This window comes from Gordionus sp. m RMFG-2023, chromosome 2, assembly GCF_954871325.1.
Source record: "Gordionus sp. m RMFG-2023 chromosome 2, tfGorSpeb1-WG-v2, whole genome shotgun sequence".
Lineage (NCBI taxonomy): Eukaryota > Metazoa > Nematomorpha > Gordioida > Chordodea > Parachordodidae > Gordionus > Gordionus sp. m RMFG-2023.
Window position 1 is genome coordinate 21,315,863 of NC_088776.1, and position 11,031 is coordinate 21,326,893.

Genomic DNA, 11,031 nt, shown 5'->3' on the forward strand with positions numbered 1-11,031 from the left:
TAATATATAACAAAAGAAAAGAATATTCAAAATCTAATTACTCAATATAATTTAAAAATTATAAATAAATATTTATTTGTTTAAAACTTATGTATAATTATAATATAGATGTATAATAAAATATAATATTCTGACCAAATTATCAATTAATTTAATTTAAAAGTTATAATTATCTAATAAATAATAAATTGTAATCATATTTATCAGTTGCTTCTATTTCCATTATTTAAGGAGTTCAAAATCAGTAGCTCTTCTTTCTTCATTATCTAATAAATAATTGATATATGTTTATTAATAGGTATACATTATTACACTAATCTGATATAAAGAATTAGAAAAATATTTCCATTATTTAAGGAGTTCAAAATCAGTAGCTCTTCTTTCTTCATTATCTAATAAATAATACATTGATATATGTTTATTAATAGGTATACATTACTACATTAATCTGATATAAAGAATTAGAAAAATTACGTGCATATAAATTCATATGAATTAAAAAATCGACCATTTTGACCTGAAATGGACAAAGGTACCATTTTACGATCAAAATAATACGATCAAAGGAGGCCCTCCCAAAAAAATACGTAAAAAAATTTATTAAAAAAAATACGTAAAAAAAAATTTATTAAAAAAAATAATAAACAACTTTTTTTTAATATTTGTTTGTAAAACAAGCGTGTTGAATAAAAAAATAAAATAACTTTATATGACACCATTTATTGCTGTTAAATAAAGGTGTTCATATTTCAAGGGGAGGGGGGGGGCGAAAATGTGAATTTTTATTAGAAAATTATATTACTGGATTTCGGATTGATTTCCGTTGAAACGAAATAAAATTTGTTATCCTCAATCACAATAAAGAATAACAAGATTCAATAATATATTAGAAATCAAACTATAACATCGGTGGCGGGTATGCCATGTAAACACTAATTGAAGTCCTATGAAGAACATTCAAAGTTATGGAATTATTTTCAAGAAGCTTTATATTTATCAGAAGATCCTCAAATGAGATATTTTGTTAATTATGTACTTCCAGCTTATACAATTTATATTTATAACATTTAATTTTCTTATCTTATATACATTTGAATCATGATCAGTACATAGATAGTGTTGATATGACCGATTAATACTAACCTTTAGATTGTTTTTATTCTTTTTGTGTTTATATAAATTGATTTTTTTATATAAATTATTATATTAATATGTAAATTGATTTTTTGTTTGTAACATGGTATATAACCATTACATTTTTAGTTTTTAAACTTCTTTCAAGATAAAATACGCTTTTTGGGACATGATATAGACAAACAAGGTATACATCCCAACGATGATAAGATAAAAGCTATTTCTAGCATGCCGGAACCGAAGACAAAAGATGAATTGACAACTTTTTTAGGGATGGCGAGCTATTATCGAAAATTTTTATGTAATTTTGCGGACATAGCTGATCCCTTATACAAAATGGTTAATAAAGACAAATGGTTATGGGATAGTACACATCAAGAAAGCTTCGACGACCTAAAAAAACTGATAAGTACTCCGCCTACTTTAAATTTTTATAATCCGGATCTACCAATAGGTATTGCAACTGATGCTTCAGAGAAAGGTCTAGGCGCAGTCTTATTTCATATTGAAGGTGATGGCAAAAAGAAACCCATTGCTTTCGCATCAAGAGCTTTATTAAAATCAGAGTTTAATTACACTAATGTAGAGAGGGAAGCTTTATATGTTATATATTTGGTAAAAAGGTATTAAGAATATTTAATTGGTACGAGATTTACAATAATCACAGATCACAACCACAAGCCACTGGGATTCAAGGATAATTCATCTATATCAATGCGACTTCAAAAGTGGAGTTTGACTATGGGAGCTTATGACTTTATGATAATTCATAGACCAGGGAAACGAAATGTAGTACCGGATTGTTTGTCAAGATTACCCCAAATGAACACAGAAGAAATGGTACAAGAGATAGATGATAAAAAAATTGATGACAAATTTTGGAACTTACCAATAAATTTTAAAAGAATAGTTCAATTAACTAGTATTTATCGAATTAATGGAGGTAATTAACAATATAAATAATAAAATATATAAAAATATGGAAATGGAACTAAGCTTAATTAAAGATTGTCTTTTTAAAGATAATAGGATCATTATACCGAAAAATATGAGAAAGGAGATATTACAGGAATTACACAAAGGGCATCTTGGTGCTGGGAAAACGAAATTGTTGGCGAGAGATTACTTGTGCTGGCCTGGTCTAAACGCTGAAATAGATCAGGAGGTGAGAAACTGTGATACGTGTAATAAATATGCGGACAATCCTCATAATATACAAAATCCATTGGAAACAGCTGTAAAAGTGTTCGAACGCGTGCACATCGACTTTGCACAGTTTGAAGGTAGCAATTTCTTTGTATATGTTGACGCACTTAGCAAGTTTCCTATCATTAGAAGAATGAGAGATATAACTACTGAGTCTACAATTAGAGAATTGTTAAAAATAATCAGTTTGTTTGGTATACCCAATATGATAATCAGCGATAATGGTACGAATTTTACAAGTAGCTTGTTCAAAAAATTTTGTAATGATCATGGAATTGATCACATTTTCACCGCGCCTCACCACCAACAGTCCAATGGCCATTGTGAGCGAATGATAAGATCAATGAAAATATGTATGAAAAGGAATATAGAAAGTAATAATAAAATAGACTTAGATATAGCTTTATAAAAGTTTTTATTCAATTATCGCAACACACTAAACGCGACAACCAACAAGATACCAAGCCAAGTGATGTTCAACAGAACCATAAGAACCAGATAGGATTTAATCAAACCGCAAGAAGATAATGTGAATGAATTTAATCGTAATTTAACGTCAAATAGAAATATCATGAATGGTGACAAAGTTTGGTATAAAATCTTCAAGGATATTATATGGGGCAAAGGCACGGTAAAACGTAAAAAAGGAATTTAATATTTGAAGTGGATACAGGAGACAAGATTATTAGAAGACATTTAGACCAAATTAAAAAAAGATCTACGAGTAGCACACCTCTTGATGAAACGACACATTTGAAAACAAATACTGAAAATGCAATACCTTTTACTGTAAGTTTTAGAAGAAATGATGATCAAAATTTAGGCATACAAGAACAGAGTCTTGTTAGTCAAAGACCAAGCAGGAATATAATTTTGCCCAAAAAATTCGATAATTTTATAATGAAATAAAGACTAAAAATATATATATATATATATATAATAAAATATTTTATAAACTTTCAATAGCAAAAGTTAATGAAATATACTAATGATGACAATATAACTATCAAGAAACGTTGACTGCACGATAAGATTCACATGCAAGAAAAACCTGAGTGGAGATCATTTTTTAAAGGGTGGAATGTTGATATGAGTTTTTTTCTTATTGTGTATATATAAATTGATTTTTTTTTATAAATTGTGAAAATTGATTTTTTATATAAATTATTATATTAATATGTAAATTGATTTTTTGTTTGTAACATGCTATATAAGCATTACATTTTTAGTTTTTAAACAGATGTAAAATTTTAAAAAATTAATTAAATAAAATTTAACTCGTAACTTTGATCTATTCTTAGAAAACTTTAGATAGTTATACCTAACGAAAGGTTTTGGTACTTATGGAACCCTAATTATGTATATGTATAGGATTGTAATGATCTTGCATTTGTAAATCCCTTAGTTACACCTAAAGAAAGGTTTTGCTACCTGTGGAACCCTAATTATGGACATGTTTTTAGAACTGTAATGATATTACATCTATAAATCCCTTTTAAGGAACTGTAATGATATTACATCTATAAATCCCTTTTAAGGAAGTAGCATTTATTAACTATAATGTAGATAAATATATCATTTTTTTTACACATATACCTTTAAACTGGAATGGTTACATTTGATCTATTTTAAATTTGTTGTGTACATCAGATAGATCTAAAAGACCAAATTTGGTTATTGAACATTTCATTCCACTCTTGATTGTATATATCTACATTATTTTGTAATTTATAAGTTTACACAATTAGATATATAGAATATCTTTATTCTTTGTAAGGATTAAAAGACATGCAATTTTATATTGAATATTTTTATTCCACTTAGTACGTATAAAATAACCAAAAAATTAGATTTATTATAATATTCTACACTTCCTTTTGCAATTATAAGTTTACTTACACATATACTTTCTAAACTGGAATGGTTACATTTGATCTATTTTAATTTGTTGAGTATATCAGATCCAAAGTTAAGTGAAGGGTCACACAATAAGTTATATTGACATCCTTATTCTTGTATATATAAGAACCAAAAGATCACACAACTAGGTTATTGAACATTTCATTCCACTCTTGATTGTATATATCTACATCCTTTTGCAATTTATAAGAGCAAAGGATTATCCAATTTTATATTAAATATTTTTATACCACTCAATTCCCTTTGGAAATGGTTACATTAAATTGAACATAGACTATGATTACTGTATTGTATGGGTTGAATCATTAATAAAAAAATAACACTATATCTACTGTTACGGCAAATTTTTTTTTATTTTAATCATATTTATTTACAGATTCTATGAACATTAAATCTCAATAGTGATCGACTATAACTAGAGTACAGTGGTCAACGCCAACCGTAAATATACGCAAGAGTAATGGCGATATTCTAATTTGTGCTGATTTCAAAGTTACACTCAATCCGTGTTTATTGTATGACCATCATGTTATTCCTACCTTAGACGATTTGTTAGAGAAAATCCAAGGTGGTAGTATTTAAAGATGGAAGTAGAATCAGAATCTCAGCAATTACTAATGATAGTGACTCATAAGGGCTATTTCCGTTACCGACGATTGCCTTTTGGATTGGCAAGTGCACCTACTATAATTCCAAAGATATATAGATCAGTTGCTAAAAGATTGCCAAATGACTGGTGTCTACTTAGATGACGTAATTATTTCTGGTCGAAATGATGAGGAGCACATAAATAATTTGCGAAAAGTGTTAGACAGATTACAGACAGCAGGTCTTAAGGCGAAATTGACCATAGTGAGATTTTTACAAAAATCGGTTTTATTTCTAGGGGTAATTATTGATAAATTCGGTATACATCCTAAACCGGAAAAGGCGAAGGCTATCCGAAATGTACCAAAACCTAAAAATATACAACAACTTAGATCTTTTCAAGGACTCGTAAATTATCATGAACGTTTTATTCGTAATCTACATTGTAAATCTGCGCTATTACATAGATTAACGAGCGTTAAATACCTTGGCGATTGTCGGAAGATGAATAAAATTCCTTCGATGAGGTTAAGAAATTATTGTCATCCGAGGAAACGTTAATAATTTTGGAATGCGACGCATCTGATTTAGGATTAGGGGCTGTGTTGTTACATCAATTAGTAGACGGAAGGACAAAACCTATTTCGTTCGCGTCACATACTTTATTAGAATCAGAGAAACACTACGCTCCGATTGATAAAGAAGCTCGAGCACTTTTATTTGGTAATTTCTTTCATTTATTTATGGTATAAAATTTTTACTTCAAACTGATCGTAAACCATTAGAGCGAATTTTTGGGGAGAAACGCGATTTACCTAAAATTTCTAATAATCTTTTGACACGTTGGGCCTGGAAGATGGCTTCTTATGATTTTACAATAGAATATAGACGTGGTAATAAAAATATAATCGCCGACGCATTATCAAGGCTTCCGATATTAGACACGGAAGAGAATCAAGATTCTAAACATGCTTTGGATATTCGAAGTATTAATTTGGATGATATGCAATTGTCAGAAAATATCCTACGAAAAGAGTCGATGCAAGATTTAATATTAAAAAAAGTAGCAATACATATTCAGCAAAGTTAGCGAAACTTTGATCGTACGAATACGAATAGCACAAATATTCGATTCGTTTTTTTGTAGGCCTACGTTCGGCACCCTACTATTCAAAAACTAATGGATTAGCTGAACGTACAGTACGAACTTTGAAGTCGTTATTATGCGACGAGAGATTCAATTAGCGATCCCTAAGAAGCTATGACTTAGGTTTTAACAACCTACCGATTGGGAGAGCATAGCTCCACAGGGAGATCTCCTGCCAAATATGTTTGGGAGGCAATTGAAAACAAGTCTGGATTGGATCCGACCAAATGCTGAACATGAAATAGTAAAGGCCAATGATAGACAAAGCCAACATCATAATTTACATTCAAAGGAAAAAGAATTTGAAATCTTACAACCTGTATAGTTAAATAATGTAAATAACCAATAGTTGGAGAGAGGGAGTAATTAAAAAAAGAATAGGACTTTATTCTTATATTGTTGAAACTTCTGGGAAAACATTACGAAAGCATGGAGATCAGTTAAGAAAATCGTTTAGTTATCCCAAATCATGAAAATTCTTTGGAAGTTATAGAAATGGTTGTGCCAGTGAATGAAGCAAATACAAACACAAATACCACATTACGTTGTTCATTAAGAAACCGTAAACCTACAAAGAGGTTTATTGAAGAAATCTAACTTCAAAATGAAGAAATGTAATAAATTAATAAAATATTATTTATAGATATTATATATAAAAATAGAATGGAACATTCGAAAATTAATTAATAAAATTTTGATGTTTGAAATAAATTGAAATAAAAAGCAGTAGTGGTATTGTTACACAAATGTATTTGTAAACAGATACAATATTTGTCATGCTTGTAGCCTTTGTTCTAGAACAGAAACTTTATTATGAGAACACAAAACAAAACATCTAAACAATATTTTTATATTTTGTTTTCATTTAATTCGAACACCATATAAAATAATAATAAAATAAATATTAATAGTGCGCACAAATTGAACGTTGCGTTTCAAAACGCAAACAATGGATTTTAAATGCATTCGTTCAAATTGAGCACATTTCCGTTTTCCATTTAAAATATTTTTTTGCAACTTTTTTACAATTTTGTTGATAGTGTAATACTCCCATTTTTATCGTTCTTTCGAAAAAAATTCATATTTAAAACGAGTATTTATTTAAAAAAAATTTTGTATTAAACTTATAATTTATTATTAAATGTCAGCGTAATATCTAAAAAATATTTTAAAAATTCTAAATACGTCATACGTCATAAAGCGCATACGCCCTCTAAACGTTGTAGGTACAACAGAGCTACGCTAGGTTCATTTCCATCTAATTGGATTAAATATAATTTGGGAAAAAGATGAGAAGCCCTTTACACGTTTGTGGGCAAGCCGTACTTGTAGGCACAACATTTCGAAAAATGTTGTTTAAACCTCTATAGGCTTTAATTTAAAAGGAGTGGGACAAAGAAAAAGCCTATATCAGAGAACTACAGTATAATTTAATTACTTTAAAGGTGGGTGATGGCTGATTTTAAGCTTAATTTCTTTAATGTAAGTTATATCTGTAAATAAATATGATTAAAATAAAATAATATTTACCACCGGATGCTTCACTAACCTTTCATAAAATCATATGATATTATGAAAACGAAATCCCTTCAATTGATTATAATATTTGAATTTATATACTTAAAATAATTTTGTGCATCAATGATATTATATGTTTTAATATAATAATATTTATATAAAGGCTTTAATATTTTATATATAAGTTTTTATATTATATTTTTTTTATTATATTAGTATAATCTTAATATTTTTTAATATATATTTATTTAAATCATATGACCATATGAAATAAAATGAATTTTTTATTCATATATTTTTACTTTTGATATAAAAAGCGTTAAATAAAGGTATATCAAAACATATTTTGAAAAATATCTAACAGATACCTCTAAAATAGCATCTAGATATACAGATACTTTTTATATTAGTGTATTTAAATACTATATTTAACCGTGGAACTAAGCTAAAACTAATGTAGACTAGAGTTATAATAACATCAAAAAATTTTAAATTATATATCAAATTTTTTCTAAGATAAAAAAATTTAATGGAATAATTATATAATATTTTGAATAAAATTTATCTGATTTATGAATATTTAAGATTATCTTTAAATTAAGAGTTCTAAATTTAATAATGTTAACAATTTATTTCAAAGTACAGCTTCAAACCTGAGACAATTTATTGAGCCATCGATACGCCATGACCTAATTGACTTAATGTACTCCTCATATAGACTTACTCTGTTGGCTTTTTGGATCAAAAAAGAAAAATAAACTAAAACTACGTAAGACGAGTTAATGGTTTTTTAGTAATAGAATAAGTTACAAAACACTAAAGTCTGGTAAGAAATTGTCACTACTTTTATTTTTTTTAATTCGAAGGAAAATAAAAAAATATGTATAATACTCTGTTTTGAGGCCAGTTATGGAATCAGAAAATATTTCTTAGACTTTTGGGTCAACTAAAATATTGGCACCTTTGTTATTATGTTACTCCAGAAGGAAAACAAAAAATATATATAAATTAAAATACTTTATTTTTAGCCCAATTTTTTTGGTATTGGAAATAGTTTAAAAAAATTGAATAAACACCTATAAAATTTTTTAAATACTATGTTTAGAGCTTGGTTAAAAGTATTTGCGATTGGAAAAAGTTCTAAAACATTTAGTTATATGATAAGAAGTTAGAACAACTATTATTTTTCACTCCGCAAGGTTTTTTAAAACTTGAGCAGAGTTAAAAGTTTTTCTTACTTAGGAATAGAGGAGGGCTAATAACTGGAGAATATTTTTGGTAATTATATTGGTGCAATCAATTGTGAAGTGTTGGAACTGAAAAGATTTATTTTTTCGCACTTATCCGATTATCACAATTATAAGATTAATTATAATTTTTTAATATAAGCTATTTTTATGTTATTACTAATAATATATTATTTACATAGATGCTAAGCATTCTATTTAATTTGGCATATTATTTACACATATTGCGTTTATTAAAAAAAATTCAAGATAATTACATGATCACAATGCTGCTTGTTGGATCCCCAATATAAAGGGGAGGAACTTACTAGTAGTTTATTTAATAGTATATGATATAATGCATGAATTAGGCATTTCACTTATAATAGCAAACAATCAGATTCCGATCTCAATTTAGTTAAATGGTTGCTCACTATGCCCATTAGCAGAAGTGGCATTTTATTAAAAATTCCCATTTCTTTCTTATTAAAACAAAAATTGAATGAAGATCTCAACAGGAAAGCATAAAAAATATTTAAGAAAATGTTAATATTGAATATGAATCAGAACAAAACTGCCCTGAAGAGCAAAATATTAGCTGTTGAATGAATATGAATTTAAAAAATATTATAAATTCATTTTACAATTATATATAAGATTATAAAAAATATTAAAGAAAAAGCTAATATTGAATATAAATCAGAACAGGCAGAGCAAAATATTAGCCTTTGAATGAAAATAAATTAAAAAATATTATAGATTCATTTTGCTATTATATTTAAGATAAAGTAAATATTATCTTAAAAACTTTTATTTGAATATGACTGGCCAACCCTGGTTTCATCTAAAAATTTAATTGAAAACCTTCATTCACCTTACTCCTATCCTAACCCATTACAAAATTTATAGGCAAAATACTCCTAACCCGCATATATAAACTCTGTAATTATATGGATATTTGGAAAAAATATCTTAAAAATGAAATAAAAAATAAACCAGTTAGAAAAAGAACCAATCCAATATTAAAGCAAAAAAGAATAAGCCCCCCAAAAGAAGCCACAACCAAAAATGTTATATGCCTGTTCAAGTTATATCTTCTATAAATGTCAAAAAAATCTATATTAAACAATGTTTTGATATCCCTAATAAAAACATTTTTCATATAGATAAAATCTCATTTTAAAATGACCAAAATATAGTAATTTGATAACAATATCACTACACTGTTGTTATAGGAACTCCTGATATACCAAATGATATAAAATATTCCTGACTAGTAAAATTTTAAACTTATTTTTTAATTTCATTTAGGATTTCAGCTGCCTAATAATTAACTTTAAACCAAAACACTAGTCTGATTTACCAAATTAGATAAAATCACAATCTTTCATGTCCCTATTCCATCCCAATGGGTCTTTGGGTGCCCAAGGTTATGATAGAGATATTCCTTTAAAATTATAGTCTAAATAAAATCTCTCAAGGTAGCTAAGTTTCCTAGAACCTCAAAACATTTCTTTTGGAATATTTTTTAAAACATATTTGAAAATAAAAATTGTGATATTAATATTTTTTGATATATTAGTCTGAGAAAATCAAGTTCCTTTTAAGAACTTAATTTATTACTAAAAATGGGTCAACTTAAAGCAAAAGAAGAAAATAAAGCTCATTATAGCTTTTCTTCACAGATTAAAAAATAAAGGTATCAACTCAACACCCAAAAAATTAAACTGACAGTGTTTACAAGAAAAAGGGCAACATAAGAATTTCGAAATTTATTTCATGATAATAAATGCTTACATGTTTTATTTACAAATACACTTTAATTCATCGATTGCTTTTATTTGTAATTCACAATATATTGTATGAGAAGAATGTTATTAAAAAATGAATTAATTCATAATGAAGATATATTTTAGCAGCATTATTTTCTTGGTAATTATTTCGAGCGTTCTCTCATCTTCCTTCTTTTACGCTTGAGCCTAAAAATAAGTTATAAAGATGTAATAAATATGACCCTCAGATCTCATAATCTTCATTCACGAACATGGTGGACGAAAAAAATTAAAATAAAAAAGAATAATTAAAAAATAATTTGTATGCTATAGATATCATCACTGGGTCATAAAAACTATATTTATACCTTCTCATTCTTTTTTTCTTCCACTAAAATATAATATAAAAATTAACATTTTAAATATTGAATTACTTTAGGTCTCATACTTGGAAATTAACTGAAAATTGTAATACAGGAAATTTAAAGTAGGATAGATACTTAACAACTTACTATATCAC

At 27.1% G+C, this 11,031-nt stretch overlaps 1 long non-coding RNA gene across 1 annotated transcript; it reads right to left on the reverse strand.

Annotated features, from left to right (window-relative positions):
• Window positions 1–10,498: 10,498 nt before the first annotated feature.
• Window positions 10,499–11,031, reverse strand: LOC135925076 (uncharacterized). The gene is made up of 3 exons (XR_010571518.1): window positions 10,946–11,031; window positions 10,880–10,902; window positions 10,499–10,718 (listed from the first exon to the last, which is right to left on the reverse strand). It is a non-coding gene; the product is annotated as an uncharacterized LOC135925076 (long non-coding RNA).